The 24,191-nt window shown below is 40.9% G+C and overlaps 1 long non-coding RNA gene across 2 annotated transcripts in view; it reads left to right on the top strand.

The window, feature by feature from the left end:
- The window catches only part of LOC132537560 (uncharacterized), a 163,703-nt gene that overhangs the window by 50,823 nt on the left and 88,689 nt on the right, over positions 1-24,191 (top strand). The window contains exon 3 of one of the 2 annotated variants that reach the window (XR_009549038.1): positions 6,923-7,114. The exons of the other annotated variant lie outside the window; for it this stretch is intronic. This is a non-coding gene — a long non-coding RNA (uncharacterized LOC132537560). Of the gene's footprint in view, positions 1-6,922; positions 7,115-24,191 lie in introns of those variants that run through there. 2 annotated transcript variants of the gene reach the window in all.

Genomic DNA, 24,191 nt, shown 5'->3' with positions numbered 1-24,191 from the left:
CAGGGAAGACAAATGAATAGAAGCAGGTTCCATAGTAAGGGAGAAATATTAAATACTATATCTTCTAGTTATATATTCCTCTTCTGTAGAAATGCAAAAAGACCCACAGTGCAATTTGAGCCATTTCTGCTATTATGTGCTTTAAGGAAGAAGGATTTCTTTCTTTTTTTTTTATTGGGAGGGATTAATGGTTTACAGTAGATATAGTTGTTGGTACATATGTAAAATTTGTCAGTTTTCTGCAAAATACTCTCACCCCCAGCCTAGGTCTTCCTCCACCATCATGCACCTGGACTTGAAAGCCCCCCATGCCCAACTCCCCAGAGTTCTTTACTTTGGTGTAATACTCCAGAAGAGAATATTCTTTCTTTTTTATTAGTGATTTAATATGGATTTATGAAATTATGGGACAAGTGTATAATACCACCAGAGTTCTGAGTCCTTATTCCCTTCATTGGAAACTGTAGTAGCCCTGCCAAGGTCACAGACAAGGATTAACTATTATTTATATAACTATATAGGTATATATGTGTGTGTGTTTGTGTATGTATATTTGCACTTTTTTCCCATGATCCTTCCCTTGTCTTCCCTCCAAGTCAAATTTACACCCGCTGCCACTTCTGAATGTTCTTTTTTCCTCTTCTCTCTCTGGGTCCTGACAGAATTGGAGTTGAGAGCCCTCTGGTCATCTTCCCCTAACATTTATCCTCTGGGAGTATGAACCAAAATTCTTTATGGGGTACAGAAAGTGGGCATTCTGGACATGGATGTTTATAGGTCAATCCAGACCCCCAGCCTGTTTTTATCTTTCCCTAGTAGGGTGGCTCTGAATAGGTGAGTTTCTGGGACACATTTGTGACGCTGTCTGCCCAGGGAAGTCAGGATGGAATCATAGTAGCATCTGCAACTTGATGGTTGAAAGGCTGTAAGACATAAAGCAGGATAAAGTCTTCGATAAACAGGAACCAAAAAGTAGAAATAGAGCAGATGAAATTAGGGATCTTAGGTGGAAAGAAGCTAGGAATTCTATTTTAGGTATGTTTCAAGTGGCCCATGACTTTAATATTGTTTGCCTAGACGTGATAGCTAATATGCAGATGGACTAAAAACATTGTCTGTGAAGATAGTGTCAGAGTTGAGAATAGAACTACAAAGCTGATTTAGAGCAAAGAATAGCTCCCAAACTTGAAGAAAGTATAAAAATACAATTAACTGTTCAAACCATCAAAGAAGAGGGTTTTCTAACTTAGCCTGATACCTCTGGAAAAGAAATTTCATATTGGAGAGAGCTCTGACTGCACGTTTTCCACAGAACACGAACACACACTGGAGAATTTTCTGGTACTCAGTGACAATTGAATCATGCACATTTGATGCTCCTCTTCAGGGAGAAAAAAAGAGAAGGATGTAAGTTCTCCCAGGGTCACAACTGATGCAATTTGGAGAACAACAACATTTCATCCATTTCTGAGACCCTTACATTTTTTTTCTTAAATAATTAAAACATTTGATCCCAGTATTCCTTTTCTGCTCCTAAATATGTCATCTCATTAACTAGGGCTGTGTGAGCAATGGAAAGTCATTGAATTCCATTAACAATTTTTATTGTAAACCCATATCAGAACCATATGTGATTTAGTATAATCCATTTTCTGTCAGGCATTTGACTTAATGATATTTCCTCTTCTACTTATGCATTTCATTATCTGTTTTTGTGTCTTCAGAAAGACAATAAACTATAACCAACATGAAAAGATTGGTACATTTTTCAGAACATGTTTCATTTTTCAGCTCTAATGGATCTCTTTGTAGGGCTCTTGCAAAGAATTGAAAGAGAATGAAACATTTCCTTGCCTCGTACCAAAAGTGCTGCTTACACTGTGAGCAACTCTTTGGAAAGGAAATGCCTGGACACTAGTAAAGAAAAGGAGAGGTGGAAGGCAAAACAGGTGCCAGAGTGGAGGCCCTGCAGCCACAGCCTCCATGATGCACACCTACCTGACTCCCTTCTGCTTGCTCCAGTTAGTTGCCTTTCCTTCCTGGGCACACTGGTGTTTTAACTCGATTCTAATTGCATTTGTGTTGTGTGCTCCAAGCACGTGGTATCATCTGTTTCAACAGGCATTCACTTTGAGAATATCAAGTGTCATTTCCTCCCTCTATTGCCTTAAAAATGTTCTTTCTTTACTTTTTTTTTTTAACGTTACCATCCACGGGGTCCTGGATTCAAGCCCCTGATCCCTACCTTCAAGGGGGGAGGAGACAGAGGAATGTTTCACAAGTTGTGAAGCAGGGCTGCAGGTCTCTCTCTCTTTCTGTCTCTATCTCCCTATATCTCCCTTTGACTTTCAACTTCTTACTGTCTCTATCAAAAAATAAAAAAATTGAGTTTGGCAAGCTCTTTATATATGTTGGTTATTAAACTCTTGTCTGATGTATGGCATGTAAAGACCTTCTCCCATTCTGTGAGGGGTCTCTTGGTTTGGGTAGTGGTTTCTTTTGCTGTGAAGAAGCTTTTTAATTTGATGTAGTCCCATAGGTTTATACTTGTCTTAGTCTTCTTTGTAATTGGATTCGTTTCATTGAAGATGTCTTTAAAATTTATGCAGAAAAGAGTTCTGCCAATATTTTCTTCTAAGTATCTGATAGTTTGTGGTCTAACATCCAAGTCCTTGATCCACTTGGAATTTACTTTTGTATTTGGTGAAATACAGTGGTTCAGTTTCATTCTTCTGCATGTTTCAACCCATTGTTTCCAACACCATTTGTTGAAGAGACTCTGCTTTCCCCATTTAATAGTCTGAGCCCCTTTGTCAAAGATTAGATGTCCGTAGGTGTGGGGGCTCACTTCTGGGCTCTCAATTCTATTCCACTGGTCAGTGTGTCTATTCATGTTCCAGTACCAAGCAGTTTTAATGACAATGGCCCTATAATACAATTTGAGATCTGGGAGTGTGATGCCTCCGGTTCTGTTCTTTTTTCTCAAGATCGTTTTGGCAATTCTAGGTCTTTTCTGGTTCCAGATAAACATTTGTAAAATTTGTTCTATTCTCCTAAAAAATGTGCTTGGGATCTTCATGGGGATAGCATTAAATTTGTAGATGGCTCTGGGTAGTATATTCATTTTGATGATGTTAATTCTTCCTACCCATGTACATGGAATATCTTTCCACTTCTTTGTGTCTTTTTCAATTTCCTTGAGTAGTGACTCATAACTCAACAACAAGACAACAAATAACCCCATCCAAAAATGGGGGGAGGACTTGGACAGAATATTCACCACAGAAGAGATCCAAAAGGCTGAGAAACACATGAAAAAATGCTCCAAGTCTCTGATTGTCAGAGAAATGCAAATAAAGACAACAATGAGATACCACTTCACTCCTGTAAGAATGTCATACATCAGAAAAGGGAACAGCAGCAAATGCTGGAGAGGGTGTGGGGTCAAAGGAACCCTCCTACACTGCTGGTGGGAATGTCAATTGGTCCAACCTCTGTGGAGAACAGTCTGGAGAACTCTCAGAAGGCTAGAAATGGACCTACCCTATGATCCTGCAATTCCTCTCCTGGGGATATATCCTAAGGAACCCAACACATCCATCCAAAAAGATCTGTGTACACATATGTTCTTGGCAGCACAATTTGTAATAGCCCAAACCTGGAAGCAACCCAGGTATCCAACAACAGATGAGTGGCTGAGCAAGTTGTGGTATATCTACACAATGGAATACTACTCAGCTGTAAAAAATGGTGACTTCACCGTTTTCAGCCGATCTTGGATGGACCTTGAAAAAATCATGTTGAGTGAAATAAGTGAGAAACAGAAGGATGAATATGGGATTCTCTCACTCTCAGGCAGAAGTTGAAAAACAAGATCAGAAAGAAAACACAAGTAGAACCTTAAATGGAATTGGCGTATTGCACTAAAGTAAAAGACTCTGGGGTGGGTGGGTGGGGAGAATACAGGTCCAAGAAGGATTCAGAGGACCTAGTGGGGGTTGTATTGTTATATGGGAAACTGGGGAATGTTATACATGTACAAACTATTGTACTTACTGCTGAATGTAAAACATTAATTCCCCAATAAAAAAAAAATCAGGAAAAAAATTAAAAAATTAAAAAATGAGAAGTTTAATAAGAAAAAACTAACACCTTAGGTACAGTCTCCTGGGACCTAGCTACTCAGTGTGTCTCCTCAGCATCCTGTGGGGATTTGGCCCTGCGGCATCACCCCAAACCTGCTGAATTGGAATCTGCATTTCGGCAAGATTCCCAAAGATTGTTGGCACACTCAAGCTTAAAAGGCACTAACTTATGTCAAGTAAGTACAGAGAACAACTTCCACCTCCTAAGAAAGTGGTCAAAGAGAAGCTTCCACAATATAAGTATTGGTTCCTAACACCTCTTTTTTTCAAACACTACCCAAGTGATTAAAAGTATATAGAAGAAAATACAAAATATTCCAAGAAAATAATTGGTAAAAAAATTTTTTTAATCTGTCATGGGTCAGCAAAATAGCTCACTTGGATAGTGGGCTGCTTTGTCTTGTGAGCGACCCAGACCGCAGCCTAGCCCCTGCTGCTTTGGTGGAAGCTTTGGTGCTGTGGTCCCTCCTTCTCTTCCTCTTTCTTCTTCCTCTTCCTCTTTCTCCTTTTGCTTCCTCTTTCTCCTCCTCCACCTCCTCTCCTCCACTTCCTCTTCCTCCTCCTCCTTTTGCATCTTCTTCTCCTTCTACTCTTCCTCTTCCTTTTCTTCCTCCTTCTACTTTACTTCTTCTCTGTCTCTCTGCTTCTGTCTCTATCTTTTTTTAAAAAAAATCTTTGTTTATTGAATAGAGACAGCCAGAAATTGAGAGGGAAGGGTGTGGTAGAGAAGGGAGAGAGACAGAGAGACACCTGCAGCACTGCTTCACCACTCAAAAAGCATTCCCCCTTCAGGTGGGAACTGGAGGGTTCGAACCCAGGTCCTTGCACATTGTAACATGTGCACTCAACCGGGTGAGCCATGACCTGGCCCCTCTATCTTTAAAATAAAATACAGCTTAGAATTTTTATTGGGAATTTCTACACAGTAGAAAGATTAAAACACTGGATATGTTCTGGGGATATTTTTCCCATTTTTTTAAATTTGTGATTATTAGTGAGTTACACCACACCCACCATCAAAGTTTTGAAACACAGGGCATTAAATATCCAAGCGTGGTGACTCTGCTACACGGGATACTCTCCTAGGCACCAGACAGCACACAATATCCCTTTACTTTTAAGTAATTACAGCATAAGCAGACATCCACCAGAGAACTTCCTTACCACTTTCAGAAAACTACACACACTCCCCTAGCCTCCGCCATCCTTTTATTTTTTTCTGATCAAAGTACCACTCAGCAAGTTGATCCATACTTCCAGCCTGTCTCTCTCTTTCCCTAGTGGGACAGGGCTTTGAGGAGGTGGGGCTCCAGGACACATTGGTGGGGTCTTCTGCCCAGGGAAATCAGGTTGACATCATTAATATGATCTGCGATGAAGCAATTACAGAAGCAAGACCTTCCACCTTCTGCACTACATAGTGATCTTGGGTCCATACTCCCAAAGGGATAAAGAATAGGAAAGTTATTAAGGGAGGGGGTTGAATATGGAATTCTGGTGGTGGGAATTGTGTAGAATTGTAACCCTCTTATCCTATGATCTTGTCAATATTTCCATTTTATAAATAAAAATTAAAAAAAAAAGACCACTCAGCTCTGGGTATTGGTAGTGCAATAACTTTAGTACCTCTTGCATGCAAGTCTCTTGTACTACCACTGAACAATCTCCCCAACCCTGGAAGGTCTCACTTCAGTGTATGCCTCACTAAGATTTCTTGATTGACTGATTTGGTTGATTTTACATTACTGGGGCCTTTTGCATGAATTTGTTAATGCAGGCTGGGTTTGTTGTTGTTGTTCAGATAGAAAGAGACACAACAGCATCACAGTTTCACTGTAGTGTCACTGTAGCACACACTACAGCCCACTAAGATTTTAAACAGAGAGTGTACTGCATTAGCAATAAAATCCATGTATATTCCATTCCATGCCATAGTGTACATGTGCATTAGCTCCACTTTCAAGCTCAGTAGAATTTTTGCACTCCTTGGAAGGCAAATGAGTTGGTCAAGTAATAAACTATCCAGGACTGCCTGGAATGAGAGTTTTCCCAGGGTGAGGTGACTCTCAGTCCTAAAACTAGAGCAACCTTAGCATGACAGGGATAGTGGGTCATCCTATTCTAACAACATTTTTGAAACCAAACTGGCCTAATGAATTCAAAGGGAAACAAATTTCAGAGAAATAATTTACTACAACTGCAAGCTGATCCTCTGAGCCGTGGGCCCTCGTGCTTGAGAGGCGCGGAATCGAACAGATCATCCAGGCAGATTACTTTAAATTGGCTGGAAGTGCACAGCTCTTGTTTCAGCATCAATAGATGTGTTCAGTTTCAACTAGGCAGTCCACTAACTGCATTGATCTGTAATGATGGATTAAAGGTATTCCGAGTGTAGTCAACAGACACAGAAACTGGGCTGTTTGGAAGCAAATGAGCTAATGCTTGTGGAGTTCATTCCTGTCTGTTCCTGAGGCTGAGTGTTGCTGTCCCAGGGCCGTTAGTAGTCTTAACCTTTGGTCACTTGATTGAATCACTCTAGTCCATCCCCACACCTAAGAGTGCTCAAGACTTCATCCACACAGAGCAAGTTCTTGCTCAGGGTCCAACAGCTGTGAGAGCAGATGGCTGGGGATTTGTTTACCATGGTCCTAAGTATCATCCTCTAGCTCTAAGGCATTGGGGACAATTTGACAAATTTGATTAACTGAGAACAATATGATGCTTGCCTGGGAAGCTCACTGCACACTTTCACAGAGTTCCTTATGTTCCTTTCATAGGCTAAGGATACAAGATGATATTAGCTACCACCTCAGTCCAGTGAGACCATCTGAGAAAACAAAGAGTGTCACCCTTGGCTACCTCTTTTGTCTACTGCTAAAGGTTTGGACCAGTGAGGTCTGTGATTCACACATGCAGCCAGCTGTGTTTTGGAGAGATGATGGAAGCCCCCTCCGCACCACCACCACCACCCCCACTCCAATAAACAGAATTGCACCTTCATCTTTGAAACCACTGTATGGCTTAGTCACCAGTCACAAAGTATATTTTAACGTGCTTTTGGAAAGAAAAAATAAAGTAGCAAACTCAAAGGAAGAGATGGTTCTCTCCCCTTTCAACTTGTTTCTGCTTTTCCTCTTCTCAACTTCCACCCGTTTCCTTGGTGAACACCCAATGGATGGTTGGCAACTCATGTTGTGCTTTGAGATGTCATGTGTGTCCTTGAGTCTGTGAAAGGCTGCTGCTGCCGGGCGGGCTGGCAGGAGACAATAGTGGCTCTGGGAAGTCAGTCTCTGGGAATTCCTGAGGGAGCTGCAAGTTGCTATGAATAGCCTAGCCTTTGGAGGAGAAGACTCCGAGAGGAGTCTCCCACTGTGCCCTCTAGCTCTCAGCTGGATGAAGGAGACAAACCCAGGCCGAGAGGTTGGGAAGGGCTCCGGGAAGAGGCCCATTAGGGGACAGGCTTTTTTGTGTCCAGATTCCACTTGGGTGACCCTGGGGAGAGAGACTGTTGGCTCTTTTCCGGGGCCACAATGCTCCATTTACAAGCTGCAATTAGTCGCAAACAAAATTTGTGCATCCACCACTAACTGTCAGCTCAAGAGGTTGAAAGTTCAGTCTTGAGGAGGTCAGCATGCCTTACAAGAGGCTGGTGACTATTCTCACAACCTCCCTTCCCCCACTGTGGCTCTTGGGGACCATTTTTTGGAGGAGAAGAGAAATGCATTCCAGATTAGGATGCCTGCAAAGTCCAAAGACCAATGTCAGACAGGCTCTGGTTCTAGAAGTATTGGTCCAGAGAGCTAATGTACCAGAATACAATGACCTTTCTGGAGCAGAATTGTGACTCGGTATATAATAAATAGAGCCACTGGAGAAGAGCAATGCAAGAAAAGTCTGTGGTTTTTAGTATTTGGTTAATATTGAATGTAAAGCTAGTTTTGCTTGCACATTCTGACCTGAAAAATGAGCTTTTCTTTACCAAATCAAAATGTATAAGTAGTTTTCTCAGAGTATAACAAAGGGTCTATTTTTGTCTTTAAACACCAGAAACAAGAAAAGGCTACAGTTAACTAGCTGAAGCACAATGTATAGTTACTCATGATGGAATGAGTATTACCAAGATGTCATAGATTAACTATAACTACTGTATGCATGCTTTCAGAGTATGAAGATTCATTCAAATTCCAGATATTCTTCTTTTATGATGGTACATTTTCATTTTCCTTTGTCTCCTTAATCCTCACCTATATTCCTCTGATAGCAAACTCTGATGGCTTCTTTCCCCCACACACACAAGTTGTGTGCAAAGTTGGAGTCACAGAACTAGCTGTTGATTACATGATGCTGGATCCATCTACAGTTCTTCATGTCTTCTCAAGTTTCCACTCAAGATACCCAAATATCAACATCAGATCCAACCCAGATAGAGGTCAATGGTTTTTTCTATCATTTTGGAAGTACCAAAGCAGATCTCCCCAACTAGGCCATCAATAGAACATGACCCTGGGTGGCAGTGAAGTTGGGCTGGGCACACTTGCAGGAACTATGTAACACATATTTCTAGACTTCTTTCTAGAATCCCACTTGGACAAAGACATTATTTCTTCTTTTTTTCTTTAAAAAGAAAAGAAGAAGGGAAGGAAGGAAGGAATAGAGGGAGGGAGGGAGGAAGGGAGAAAGGAAGGAAGGGAGGAATAGAGAGAGAAAGAGAGAGTTGGGCGGTAGCACAGTGGGTGAAGCTCACATGGCACAAAGCTCATCCAGCGTAAGGATCCCAGTTCGAGCCCCCAGCTCCCCACTTGCAAGGGAGTCGCTTCACAGGTGGTGAAGCAGATCTGCAGGTGTCTATCTTTCTCTTCCCCCTCTCTGTCTTCCACTCCTCTCTCGATTTCTCTCTGTCCTATCCAACAACAACGACATCAATAACAACAACAAAAATAACTACAACAACAATAAAAAAAAGGGCAGCAAAAGGGAAAATAAATATTTTTTTAAATTTTTTTAAAAAAAGAAATAAAGTTTGGTTTGTTTACTTATTTTTATTGAGGTGTGATTTTTTTTTTCCTCACCACTCTTGTCTGTGTCTCCATCCCTACCCCCATAGAAAAACACTGTTAGTTCTCCCACAAACTTAGATATAGGTTGACTTTTTTTCACATTTGTATGTTCAATTCTTTATATTCTGCATATGCGTGAAACCATTCTGTAGTTGTCCTCCACCTCCTTACTTGCTTCCCTAAGCATAATCTTTTCTAGATCCATCCACTTTATCCCAAAGGACACAATATCATTTTTTTTTAATTTCTGAGTATATGTCCCATAACATTTTTATCCATTCATTTGTTGAAGGGCATTTTGGTTGTTTCCAACCATTTTTGCTTGTTTTTGCTATTGTGAATAAAGCTGCTATAAACATGGGGCTACATATAGCCCTTCAAAACAATGTTATTATATCTCTTTTTGAGTAAATGCCTAAATTTACTGTATCATAAATTGCTGTATCATAAGGTGTTTCCATTTTTATTTGTCTTAAAATTTTCTTTTTTTTAACATGGCATGAAGCTCAAGGACAGGTGTAAGGATCCCAGTTCAAGCCCCTAGCTCCCCACCTGCAGGCGGGTCGATTCACAAGCAGTGAAGCAGGTCTACAGGTGTCTTATCTTTTTCTCCTCCCATCTTCCCCTTCTCTCTCTATTTCTCTCTGTCATAAGAGAAAGTTCTTTTTTTAATCTGTTTATTTATGAGAGAGGGAGAGAACAAGACCATCACTCGGACATATGCAGTACTAGGGACTGAACGCTAGACTTCTTGCATGCTAGTCAAGAGCTCTACAGAGAAGCAGCACCTCCTAATCCTCCCAAGCGCTGTTTTCTAAATGTAACATCATCAGTGACATTGGGCTTCCACATTTCTCTTCTTATCACCTCCATTCACTACCACATCTCCCAGAGGTGCTTTACCCTGAGCCAGCCATTGAGAGTGTAAAAATATTTCTTACTCTTTGGGCAGAGACTGCAAAACCAGTCTCTGATGCCTGATAATAAATTAATTAGAAACCTCCCATCACCTGGTGGGTAATTTTTTTCTAATTAAGTTAATCAGATTTTTTATTATAAAAGGAATGCATGCTCATTATTAAACATTTGTAAAATGCAGAAAAGTAGAAAGTTAGAAGAAAAAATAAAGCCTACAGGTGGGTAATTATAGTCCTGGAATTATTAGTCATTTTGACTGGGCACTGCTTAATCCATAAAATTAGGTTTTTAGAGTCAACTACAGTTCCACTTTCTAGTTTAACTACTGTGTCTCCCTTAAGTCAGCAGCCCAGTGATTTATCTCAATTCCCTTGAAAAAGGCAAAATCTCTTCTATCTGGATCTCAGGCTCATTTCAAATGTCAAGGCAAGAGCTTCACCAGGTAGATACCTTCACTGCCCTGTGTGTTACCCAGGTGTCAGACAATAAAGTAAATTCTAATGCTGTGCTGTGCTGTGCTGTGCATCTGTCTCTATTTCTGTCTCTGCCTCTGTCTCTGTCTTGATCTAGCTGAATGAAAAATTGACCTGGAAAGGTGAAATCACACATGCACAAGGTCCTAGTTCTTGACAAAAATTCAGATCAAAACAGTCTTTCCCAGAATCACTTAAGACTCTCTTGCTGGAACGCTTTCATGTGGACCTGCTAATCCCCTGATCATGAGCTTTCATGAAGCATTAGCACTTTTATGTTTCCCCCACAATAAATTATTTAAATTTTTCTGAAATCTGCAATTTTTAAAGAGTTCCATGTCTCACAGAATTTCTAGGAATTAATCTCACTGTAAAGTATGAGCATCTCTCCATAAGAGTGAAAGCAGAATAATAAACACCTGGCCAGTCTTTCACTCCAGTCTTAAGAGCATTGACCTCAGTTACCTATAATTCAGTAAGAAAGTGAGAAATGGAGCAGAGCGGTTGTGTTTCTCTCCTCTCCTCTCCTGGGTCAACTAGGAATATCAAAGGAGACCACCTGGGACGGAAACAAGACAGGACTAGAATGACTTCAGGAACCCATCAAATCACCGGTGAGTGCAAACACGTGGTAACAGTCCAGCAGTTTATCAGTTGAGACACCACCTCCAGTCTGTTTTACCAACAAAAAGACGGCTGAAGGGAGGAGAGGACTCCCCTGAGACTCACCAAATGCAACTGCAAGTCTCCATTGCTGCTGCTCTCAGAATCTGGAGCAGCAGCAGGGAAGCCCTGTGCTGACACAAGAGGACAGAGAACTTAGGAGGAAACTCAGGAGAAGATCTATACCTCCATGGCCTAGCAGTGGAGCTGTGAAAGTCTCTGCATAACCACTGGATTATCTCTGCCACACCCTGCTTTATCTCTTGGTCAGGTGTCGTGATTAAGCTAAGAAGCCTACTTATAGTTTAAAAGCCCTCAGGCTCCCTTAGCCTACAGACAGAAAAAGAACAAAAGAGCTCTCCTGCACTGCTGGTGGGAATGTAAGTTGGTCCAACCTCTGTGGAGAGCAGTCTGGAGAACTCTCAGAAAGCTAGACATGGACCTCATGCCTGAGGCTCCAAACTCCCAGGTTCAACCCTCCATACCACCATAAACCAGAGCTGAGCAGTGCTCTGGTAAAATAAAGAAAAGAAAGGAAGGAAGGAAGGAAGGAAGGAAGGAAGGAAGGAAGGAAGGAAGGAAGGAAGGAAGAGGGAGAAATTATCAAGGAAGTTCCTCTGCAGTTAAACTGGTGTCACAGAACTGGGCTTCCCAGAGCCATTTGTCCTGTCATTTCACCCTACCCAAGAAAATAAGAGTTGCCAGCTCTCTTAAGATAGCAGGCACTAATCGCAAGGTAGCAATGGATTGTGGTGCAAGAATCACAGCAACCCACCGAGGATGGAGGAGATAAAAAAAACTCAAAGGCAAACATGAAAATGTTAGATTCATAGCGACCTGAGATGATTTTTAAGAGGGTGCACAGTACTCTGCACTTCATTGGCTCTTGATGTAATGCTGCATTACCCATTATTACTGTAATGCAGTAATAATAATAAGAGTAGAATGTGTTCTATATATTGAGTCTAGGGGGGAAAGGGAAATTTTGTATCTATATTACTTCCATGGGATGTTTCAATTACATAGTAAATTTGATTACCAGAACAAGTGTCAGTGGGGTGGGTGGTGCTTTCCAATGCAGTGATAGTCACTCTGGCTAATAAAGAAGAATCTTGAAGTCACAAACCTCTTCTAAGCTATATAAGGGCAGGGCTTGGCTATGTTGTTCATTGACTTTCAGTAATACCTACAATACTGGTCTACAACTAATGCCAAAGGTGTATCTGTTATAGTGATGAAAGTCTAAAGAAAGAGAGGAGGTTGGGTATGAAAAGCACAGTTAAGGCATACTCTGAGGATAACTCAGGGCCTGAGATTTGGTATTAAGAGACACATAAGATGCTATGGATATCGGGTGTGTGTCTGGGGGAGAGTGCGGTCGGGCTGTAGTGCAGCCGGGGCACAAAGCACAAGGACCGGCATAAGGATCCCAGTTCCAGCCCGCGGCTCCCCACCTACGGGGGGGGGGGGGGGGGGGGGGGTGTCGCTTCAGAGGCGGGGAAGAAGGCCTGCAGGTGTCTGTCTTTCTCTCCCCTCTCTGTTTCCTCTCCTTTCTTGATTTCTCTCTGTCCTATCCAACAATAACAGTAATGACAACAACAAGGGTAACAAAATGGGAAAAATGGCCTCCAGGAGCAGTGGATTTGTAGTGCAGGCACCAAGCCCCAGCAATAACCCTGGAGGCAAAAAAAAAAAAAAAATTCTATGGCTATCTTCTCAATACTAAAGATGACCCAGTAGATAGAAAAACAGTTAAGGGAGTCGGGCGGTAGCGCAGCGGGTTAAGCGAAGGTGGCACAAAACGCTAGGACCAGCCTAAGAAATCCGGTTCTGTGGGAGCCGCTTAATAAGCAGTGAAGCAGGTCTGCAGGTGTCTTTCTCTCCTCCTTTCTGTCTTCCCCTCTCTCCATTTCTCTGTCCTATCCAACAACAAATATCAATAACAACAATAATAACTACAACAATAAAAAGGGCAACAAAAGGGAATAGATAAAAATTTTTAAAAAGAAAAACAGTTCATTATTTTGTGTACCATTAAAATACTTTTAAATATGGTATTCATTAATGTAGAGTAGCATTGTACTATTATTTTATTATAATTATTTTAATATTAATTGTTACTGTATATTGTTTTTAATCTTTCACTAATTAATGTAGAGTGTCATTAACATATTTTAAGACTCCCACCACAGTAAAATGTGCATGCTAGACTAACTGCTGTGATTAACAGAACAGGCATTGTATAATAACTGAAATGCAATCAAATTCACTGGTGCAGTAATGGGTGACCTCTTCTCTACCAGTCACCCAGGAACACTCTGATGGAGGGCCTACCATATTCAGGAAGTAACCTCCAAGTCACACTGCAGGGTTGTCTTTGTGCCAACCTACTGCAAGGGGAGGGAAGTAGGTTACACAGTACCTCTACTCTTCTTTCATTAGGTAAAACAGAGTCTGAAGATCACATCAAACTGCAGTTGAGGCTGGGAAAGGCACTTCCAGTGTGTGTGCTGGAACACGAAAAAGTGGATTTGGGAGGCCATCTGGCAGTGTCTGCCATAAAGTGATTGATTACCTGAACTTCCTTAAAGCATCTTCCCTTAACCATCCAACGGATGAGAGGGCATGTCATGAATTTATTAGTGATATAGTTTGATATTTTGTTACATTTGCTTACTTACTGTTATTTTTTCATACTTTATTTGTGACTAATAGTAGGTTACTAGATTGTAAGATTGCAGTGTGTAGTTCCACACCCTGACCACCGCCAAAGCTCTATGTTCCCACCTCCCCACCTCCCAAAGACATTCTTTTAACTAGAACACTGTTCCTCTTTGGCTAGTGGTGGTGCCAAGGATTGAACATCTGAGACTCAGGCATAGAAGTCTTTGGCAAAATCACTATGCTATCTCCCTAGCCCCCTTCTGTTACTTCTAAATGAAAGTCTAAAATCATATAACTCCATTCATTTTGTTGTTTTTGTTTGTTTGTTTATAAACTTTTTATTTCTTTTTTGTTTATTATTGGACAGAGACAGAGAGATTAAGAGAGGAGAGGAAAATAGAAAGGGAAAGAGACAGAGAGACGCCTGCAGTCCTGTTTCAACTACCTGTGAAGCTTTCTGCCTGCAGGTTGGGACCAGGGGCTTGCACCTGGATCCTTGTATAATGTGTGTGCCACCACCTAGCCTCAGTTCATTCATTTTGTAAGTGAGAATGCAAATGAGTCAAACAAATAGTACAAACAATGAGTCAAACAAATAGTAATATTGGAAATGAAGAAAAAGCAGTGATGCTGAATTTCTGAATGATCTTTAATCATCAAGGTACTACCCATTATAGTCTACTAATATATTTTTAGAAGCAGTTTCATCAACAAAAGTTAAAATCAGAATGATTGCCTTTCTGAGTTTATTAAAGATTAGTGAAAAAATGGTCACAAAAGCTTTCTTATTCTTCCACTGAAGGATAGAGTCTAGATCCCCCACCCTTGGTTCTGACCTTGCCTGTAGAATGTAAAACTGTTGACACAGTAACATTCAAGATTGAGTCAAGCTAGCTCCAGCTCTGATTTCACAGGCTTGGAGCATACCCTCTTAGAACCAGCAACCATGAAAACCAGTACCATGAAAAACCTAACCTCCGTTTAAAAAAAAAGCCAGAGGAAGAGAGACAAAGTACTCTGGTCAGTAGCCCCAGCTGAACTCCCAGCTTTGTGCCACACCCCTGGCAGGCCTGTGGGTGGCCCTTCATAGATGCTCTTGCCAGGAAGGCCCAGCCCAGACTGCAAGGTCATGATACAAATCAATTTCATTGCTAGTCACTATGCTTTGGGAATGATTTGATATGGAGCAGTACTTGATGGAAAGAACTCACACATTCAGAGAAAATGCACAACAATTAACAATTTCATTGTTTAGTGAAAAAAAAAATCAGTATTTAGAGGAATAAGAAAAAAAAAAAAAGAGCTGAAATATCCCACCATATTCCTGGGACTAAATGATGGTGGGTTTATCTAAGTGAATGTCACCAGGTGACATTTGAGCAGATGCCTGAAGGAGCTGAGCTGGCATTGGTGACCCAATGCACAAAGATAGTGGAAGTGGTGTGCAGATGCCTATAACAGAAAGATTAGGAAGTTGTATCCATGTGACAACAGCTGTCTTGTAAATCATTATTTCCCTAATAAAACAATAAAAAGTTAAAGAACATGCAAGAGCTGGGGAAAGGTTGATAAAACTGAGCAAGTCCTCTGTAACTTTGATATCCTGAGTTTCAGTAGATGAGAAAGTAGATTTTATATTTCTTCTTCACTAAACCATTTATTTGTTCATTCATGCTTGCATTCAGCAGTTATTTGTAAATTCCACTACCAGATTCTGTGATGGAGTAAAGGACGTGCATTAAATGGCAATGAACAGGAGAGATAGAGAGTTGAGGTTAAGTTAGAATCAAGGTATCCATGGGGTGGGGGGGGCTGAAAACAAACACAAGGCTGAGATACTTTCAGATAAGTAAGTACCAGGAAGAAAGAGAAAGAGAGAGAGAGGGAGAGGGAGAGAGAGAGAGAGAGAACAAAATGATAAGCCACTAGACGGTGACTACTAGATTTGGGACTCAGGGAAGGCTCTCCAAGGAAATGACATTTGTATGAGACCAAAATGATAAAAGGTTATACTCATGCAGATATGTAGAAAATTGCATTCCAAGCAGAGGGAACAACAGATGCAAATGTCTTAATCCAGGAATGAATTTAGAATCAGCAAGAAGCAAAGAGCAGGTCAGAGTAACTGGAAAAAAATAGAGGAGAGTACTGTTAGATGAAGTCAGAGATAGACAGGGGCCAAATTCATGTAGAAACTTGTTAGTTGTGACTAGTCTGGATTTGATTCTGAGTGCAATGGAAAGCTACTGAAGGAGTTTAAGAATAGCAGCTCCTCAATCTAATTTATGCTCTTGGAATAACACACAGGCTGGTGTAGGAAAGAGGGAAGACAAATCTAAGTGAGAGACTTAATGGCATACGTTAGGTTGCTGTCTGCAGCAACAGCAAAAGCACAAATGTGTTTTGGACATGGAATTGGTTAGACTATCCATTGGGTTGGAGGTAGAGAATGAGAAAGACATCCGAAATGACCCCTGTAACTTTAACTTGAATATCCAGCGTCATATGGGTTCTACTTGATGAGGCAGATGGTTCGTGGCAGGAAACCAAGAATTGTGTTTGGCCATGTTAAAATTGAACATTCAGGGGCTGAGGGAGGGGGCAGGTGATGGTGCACCTGGTCGAGCACACATATTACAATGCACAAGAACCCAGGTTTAAGTCCCCAGTCCCCACCTGCAGGGGGAAAACTTCACAAGTAGTGAAGTAGGACTGCAGGTGTCTACCTCTGTATTTCCTCTCAATTTCTGTCTATCTATCCAATAAATAAATAAAGATAATTTTTAAAAAATTAACAGGAAAGAATGAAAGGGAAAGAAGGAGGGAGGGGGGGGAAGGAGGGAGGGAGGGAGGAAGGGAAAGAGGAAGGAAAGAAGGAGGAAAATTCAGGGACCAGGAGGTGGTGCACCTGGTTAAGTGCACATGTTCCCAAGTGTAAGGACCCAAATGGAAGACCCTGGTCCCCACATGCAGGAAGAAAGTTTTAGGAGCAGTGAAGCAGCACTGCAGGTGTCTCTCGGTCTCTTACTTTCTCTATCCCCCTTCTCAATTTCTCTCTGGCCTATCAGATAAAAAATAAAGTTTAAAAATTAATCTTTACATATTGAGGATACATTTTTATTATGATTTTATTAAAGCACTGGTCAGCTCTGGTTTATAGTGCTTGTTCAATAAGAATCAATCAGTGACATAGCGAGAAAATCAAGTTCAGAGTCCCCTGTCATAGAAACCAGTAGAAAATACTTTTCTAAGGAGAGAATGATAATGTGTTGAGTAGTTTTGAGAATACAAGTAAAAAGAGAGAGAGAATACAAGTAAGAATTAATCTTGCCATTATGCGAGTCAAATGCCTGCTTCTTTTTCCACTCCACAAACCCAGTCTATTCTGCCCTTGCTCCTTGTATTGCTACACAGTAAAGTATTCCAAACACTGGCAGCTTAAACTGAGCATTTTGTTATCTCACAGTTTCTGTGAGTCAGGCATGCAAGAGTGGTTTGTCCTGGTGGTTCTGGCAAAAGGTTTCTCATGAAGCTGGCATCAATATGTCCTCTGAAGATTTGACTGGATGATCCACTTCTAAAATAGCTCACTGACATGTTGTTGTTATTGATATTGTCGTTGTTGGATAGGACAGAGAGAAATGGAGAGAGGAGGGGAAGACAGAGGGGGAGCGAAAGATAGACATTCGAAGACCTGCTTCACCACCTGTGAAGTCCTGCATATGGGGAGCTGGGGGCTCGAATCAGGTTCATTAGGCCGGTCCTTGTGCTTCGCGTCACGTGTGCTTAACCGGCTGCGATACTGTCTCACCTCCCTTAGGTTACTTTTATGTAACAACATGACAGCTGACTTGTTTCAAGAGTGTTTCAAGAGAACTAAGAAAGAGCAAGGAAAGAGTTTCACACTCCATTTTTATCCCCAAGTTATGTGCCATTCCTTCTACCATTTCTATTTGTGAGAAGTGAGTAACTAAATCCATTCCACACTGGGGAAGCAGGTAGGCACTACTCTTGGAAGAAAAGAGCAAATAACATTTGTAGGCACCAGTTTTACTTTAAAATAGTTTTTGAGTGGTTTTCTTTTTCTTTCACCTTTATTGAGATGTAATTGACATATAGCATAAGGTGTCATCTCAGTAAGTTTAATTAACACCAATCACCTCGTATAGTTACGATAAAAGGTTATTTTTCTAGTTTTGCTAACTTTTAATAACTAGTCTCGGCAACTTTCAAGTATCCTGTACAGATATCTATATTCAATATAGCTATCATATTGTGCACAATTTCTCTAGTGCATATATATCTTGTAGCTGGAAATTTGTGCTTTCAATGCCTTCATTCAGTTCCTCTCATTCCTTATCTCTGGTAACTAGAAATCTGATCTTTTTTTCTATGAGTTTGGGTTTGTTTTGTTTGGGGCTCCATATATAAGTAAGATTCTTCTACATGATATCTCTCTCTCTCTCTCTCTTCCTGACTTATTTTACTCAGTGTAATAGTAGACATATATTTTTAATACCACTTCACTACCTTGGACATTTTTCTCAATACAGGAGCCAAACTGACAATTTATCTCAAGCCCAGTGACTCATCTACTCAAGTAAAAACCACCTTCTTGCAATGACTTCTTTTTTTTTTTTAGGTAGCTCTCGTTGTAGCCACTAAGACTTTATATACATTTTTTAATTTGAGACAGACAGACATACAATTTTTCTGTCTCAATTAAATTAAATTAATTGAGACAGAAAAGTAAGAACATTGTTCACCTGAGGACTGAACTTGAAACTGCAGAGCCTCCTGCACAAAAGTCTTTATCATAACCATTATGCTAACTCTTCAACCCTATATTTGACTTCTGAGTCAGATATGCTCTTGAGCCTGCAACCTCTCTTGACCTCATCTTCACACCCTCACCTCATTATTCTCACATTACTTAGCACACTCAATGATTTAATGCAACCCATTTACTCAAAGTAGGTACCATCATCCCATTTTACAAATGAAGTAAAGGTTTAATCAAAAAAAAAAAAAAAAAAAAAGCAACTTGTTCCCAGATACACAGCTAGCAAGTTGTGGGTCTGGAGTCAGAACCTAAGCTTGTATGCCTCTAAACACCACCTGTTTAATTATTATGCAAACACTAGCTCCAGCACATAGCAAATGAGGAAGAAATCTGCAAAGTACAAACACATTCCTGCTGTGACCAAAAAAAATGATTTTTTATTGTTGTTGTTGTTTTGTTGTGAAGTACAAAATGTACCATAATATTTCAAGATGCTTCTTACCACCCCAGTCTTATAGTAGCACACAAGTTTAAACAGTTGTATCAAAATGTCTTTTAAATACTGCAATGTGCTTTTTAAAGTAATCATTTGTAGATGGATTCCAATGCAGGAGAAACTCTGCCAGATAACTGGGATATCCTCCCAGCTGGGAACTGCCTCAGGGAGGGAGAGCCATACTGTTGCTTCTGCGATTCTCTGAGTAGCCTAGGGCTAGAACACAAAGATCAGCCTGCTGCTCCTTCCCAACAGCCATAAAGTAAGACCTCCGCTTTTTCTACAGGACCTTGCCCTTAATGTAGAACAACAATGGCAGGGACTGCCCCACTTTCCAAAGGGAGACTGGGTCAACACACTCTGTTACTCAAGGAAGACCAGTCCTGAAATGAGTGCAGCCTAGAGTGTTTCTAAGTATGACCATGGAATGTGAGCTCAGACTGACAGGAACACAGAGGTTACACAGGCTCCTGTGCTAAATATCAATAGATATGGGCCCTAAGTCAGATCAATGGGGTTTACAGCTAATGGTATTTATATACTTTTCCCATAATCCTCTCTGCCCTATCCAGCTTTCTAGTCCTATTCTCAACTCTGGCATCAGCTTCCCAGACAATACTTTTAGCCCACCTTCATGTTAGCTGTCTGGCTCAGGCAAAAATTAGTAAAGTCATGAGCCCCATTAAATACACCTAAAATAGACTTCCTAGCTTCTTCTAACATGAAGACCCTAAATCTCATCTGCTATATTCTTATCATTAAGGTTCCTGATTATTAAACAAATTGTTCTGCTTTATATCTTAATGCTTTTCAGCCACCAAGTTGCAGATGCTACCATAATGCCAGCATGACTTCCCTGGGCAGATGACCTCACCATGTGTCCTGGAACCCCACCTCCACAGAACCCTACCCCACTAGGGACAGAGAGAAATAGGCTGGGGGTATGGATCCACCTGTCAATGCCCATGCCCATCAGAGAACCAATTATAGAAGTCAGAGCTTCCACTTCCTACACCCCATAAAGATCTTTGCTCCATACTTTCAGAGGGATAAAGAATAGGGAAACTTCTAAGGGGAAAGAAGGGATATAGAACTCTGGTATTGGGAACTTTATGGAATTATACCCCTCTAATCCTACAATCCTGTCCATCATCATAAAATCACTAAAAAAAGAAAGAAATGGTCTTTGCCCCTAAGAAACTATATACTCTCTTGTCTTATTATTAAGATTTGTATAAGAAAAAGATCTGAAAAGTACAAATTACCATAACAACAGAAGAGTTGCATAAATATGATTTCCAGATAGAAAGAAGACATGTTCTGATTTCCAGATGCAAGAGCTTTTAGGAATTCTTTGTGGGTAGAAATTATGTAGTCAGTCTGATCATTGCAACCCATTAAGTGCCTTGAAAAGGCATTAAAGAACAAAAAAGAGAGCTAAGAAGTCATACAAAAGAAGTGCAAGTTGGGAATTCCTGAAGTGCACATAATCAAAGGAACTGTAAAGAGTTCTACATGTAGACTGATCTTTGCCTTGTTAATATGAAGAGGGGTTGGAGATTATAAATTTTTCCTTAAAGTTAGTTGGGAGATCATGGTAGGAATAGGGAAGAAGACAAGAAGACGTATTTAAACAAGGGCTCAAGGGAGGCTTAAATCATTCATAACGAGCAGGAAATAGTGACAATGGTGGAGGTAGCTGCTCTTTTGAAACTATGTTTGAAGGACATCCAGATTTGAACCAAGCCCTTGGAAAGAAAGGTCAAGGAATTATGGGGCATATGAGCAGCAGCCTGGTCTCTGAATGAATTTGAAGGTGAAAAAAGTGGCAGTCAGGACCACACCATGGGGTGCTTGACTAATTATTTCATGGGCCATGCATGGAGGTTTTCTTCTTTCCTCTTCTCTCTCTCTCTCTCTCTCTCTCTCTCTCTCTCTCTCTCTCTCCCTCTCCCTCTCTCTCTCTTAGTAATTTAATAATGACTGACAAGATTGTGGGGTAAAAGTGGTATAATTTTATAAAGTTCTGTGTCCCACCTCCACCATTGGAAATTTCCTTATTCTTTATCCCTCTGGAAGTATGGAGCAAAGATCTTTATGGGGTGCATGAAGTGGAAGCTCTGACTTCTATAATTGGTTCTCTGATGGGCATGGGCATTGACAGGTGGATCCATACCCCCAGCCTATTTCTCTCTGTCCCTAGTGGGGTAGGGTTCTGTGGAGGTGGGGTTCCAGGACACATGGTGAGGTCATCTGCCCAGGGAAGTCATGCTGGCATTATGGTAGCATCTGCAACTTGGTGGCTGAAAAGCATTAAGATATAAAGCAGAACAATTTGTTTAATAATCAGGAACCTTAATGATAAGAATATAGCAGATGAGATTTAGGGTCTTCATGTTAGAAGAAGCTAGGAAGTCTATTTTAGGTGTATTTAATGGGGCTCATGACTTTACTAATTTTTGCCTGAGCCAGACAGCTAACATGAAGGTGGGCTAAAAGTATTGTCTGGGAAGCTGATGCCAGAGTTGAGAATAGGACTAGAAAGCTGGATAGGGCAGAGAGGATTATGGGAAAAGTATATAAATACCATTAGCTGTAAACCCCATTGATCTGACTTAGGGCCCATATCTATTGATATTTAGCACAGGAGCCTGTGTAACCTCTGTGTTCCTGTCAGTCTGAGCTCACATTCCATGGTCATATTTAGAAACACTCTAGGCTGCACTCATTTCAGGACTGGTCTTCCTTGAGTAACAGAGTGTGTTGACCCAGTCTCCCTTTGGAAAGTGGGGCAGTCTCTACCATTGTTGTTCCACATTGAGACCAAGGCCCACAAGGGTATCCATGATGCTATTCTTGATGGAAATGATCATCGATGGTGGAAAGAGGGATCTATCAGAGGTCTAGGCCCATCATATCTACCCTTACTATATCCTACAGAATGGGTTTAACTACCCTAAAAAATCTCCACTCTTTTTTTTTTCCTTCAAACTTTAGTATCACTGTATTGAAGAATGCTGATTTGCAGGCTATTTGTTGTCATGAGGGTATATTTCCACATTTTCCCAAAATAGGTGTCAGCACATCTTACCCTCCACCAAATCATCATCCTGTTCCATCATAAGGACGTAGGTTAACCAGCCCCTCTTTAGTGTTCTACTCTGCCTTCCATCCCTTCCCTTCTGCCAATTTCTAATAAACATTGACCTACATTGACCTTATATCTCCATAAGTTTTGCCTTTTTCAGAATCTTACAATATGTAGCCTTTTCATGTTAATTCATTCTTTTTCACTTAGTGACAAGAATTTAGGTGTTTTCCACATCTTCGTTGCTTGGTAACTCATTTATTTTCAGTGATAAATAATATTTCAGTGTATGGGCATACCATAGTTTCTTCATTCACCTGCTGAAGGACATCTTGGTTGCTTCCAAATTTTAGCAGTTACAAATTGAAAAACTGCTCTATGAAATGTCAGAAGGAAAAGACAGTAAGTTAGAGGACAAAAATAAATGCCACATGATTTCACTCATACATGACATAAAAAGGAAAAGCAAAGAAAAAGACAAAACCAAACCAAAATGTATCTTTGAATCCTGGCCACAGCACTGAGGTTACCAGAAAGGGATGGAGGGTGGGAACAAAGGGCAGAGGTCAGCTACTGGACAGTGGTAGAGGGACATTGGTACTCTGGTGGTAGACTTGATATGGTAACATACATTTGAAGAGATGTGAACCTGTATTGCTAAAACATATGCAATGTTGTAAACCAATGTTAGCTCAGTTTTAGAAAGTTGAAAGTCTTTATAAACATTGTGTGTGTGTGTGTGTGTGTGTGTGTGTGTGTGTGTGTGTGTGTGTGTGTACATAGGCAAAAGCTAGACATCTAGCAGTCATCCTCAACTCTTCCCTCAGCATCCTGGGCTTATCCATGGCCAGCTCTCACTGCTGATTCTATATCCTAAATTGCTCTTGCAACTGTCCCCTAGTGATATCCCCATTTCATCATCTCTCACCTGGATCACTGCCATCCTTCCCTAACTGGCCTGTCTCCAGTCAGGCCTTGCTCCAGTGCATTCTGCACACTGAGATCACTGTGATCACTTAAAAGGTAAATCTGATCATGTCATTCCTGACTTCAAACCTTTCAGTGATTTCCCCATTACATTCATTATAAAGTCTAACTTTAATGTGGCATTCATGGCCTTCATGCTCACCTCTTGGGCCATGTATGCACATGCCCTGAGTTCCAGCCATGCCAAGGATATTCCAATTTCACTGTTACCTCAGTTGCTCTCTTGTTCTCACATTTCTCCTTTCTGCGAGTACTATATGCACTGTATGTTGGAATTCCCCTCAGAATCACATTTCCAATGCCCAATGTGATGATATTTGGAGGTGGGACTTTTGGGAAGTGATTAAAGGTAGATGAGATCATGAAGGTAGAGTCCCCATGAGAAAATTGGTACCTGTCTAAGAAAAGTGAACAAACAGATTCCTCCCCTTCTACCACACCAGAGAGCAGGAATGTGACTATGTATAAACCAGGAAGAGTTCCCATCAGGCAGTCTCCTTCACCTGGGAATTTAAGTTACCAAACTTGAGAAATAACTACGTAAGACACCCATTTTATGATATTTTGTTACATCAACCCAAACTGACTAAAACCTGTTTCCCTCTGCCTTCCTTCCACACACCCCCATTATACTATCTGCCTGTAACTCATCTCTTGAAGACTCATTACAGACTATCCTGCTCCAAATGCCTTTCTTTGAATTTTCCTGAGCAATCTGCATATGCCTCTCTTTTTCCAAACTATCATGCACTTGCCTTCTGCATTGTTTTTTTGCCAGTGCTGTTTGTTCATCTAGTCTTGCCACTTACACTGTGAACACTGTTAGGGGGTCCACTTAGGTAAAGACTCCTCTGAAGGAAAGATATTAGCAACCCCTCCCTGTGCCCCTGCAGGTAACCAGGAAATACTAATGTGTC

This window comes from Erinaceus europaeus, chromosome 3 (assembly GCF_950295315.1).
Source record: "Erinaceus europaeus chromosome 3, mEriEur2.1, whole genome shotgun sequence".
NCBI lineage: Eukaryota > Metazoa > Chordata > Mammalia > Eulipotyphla > Erinaceidae > Erinaceus > Erinaceus europaeus.
Note: the sequence above shows the minus strand (reverse complement) of the source record. Positions and strands in the feature narration are given on the sequence as shown.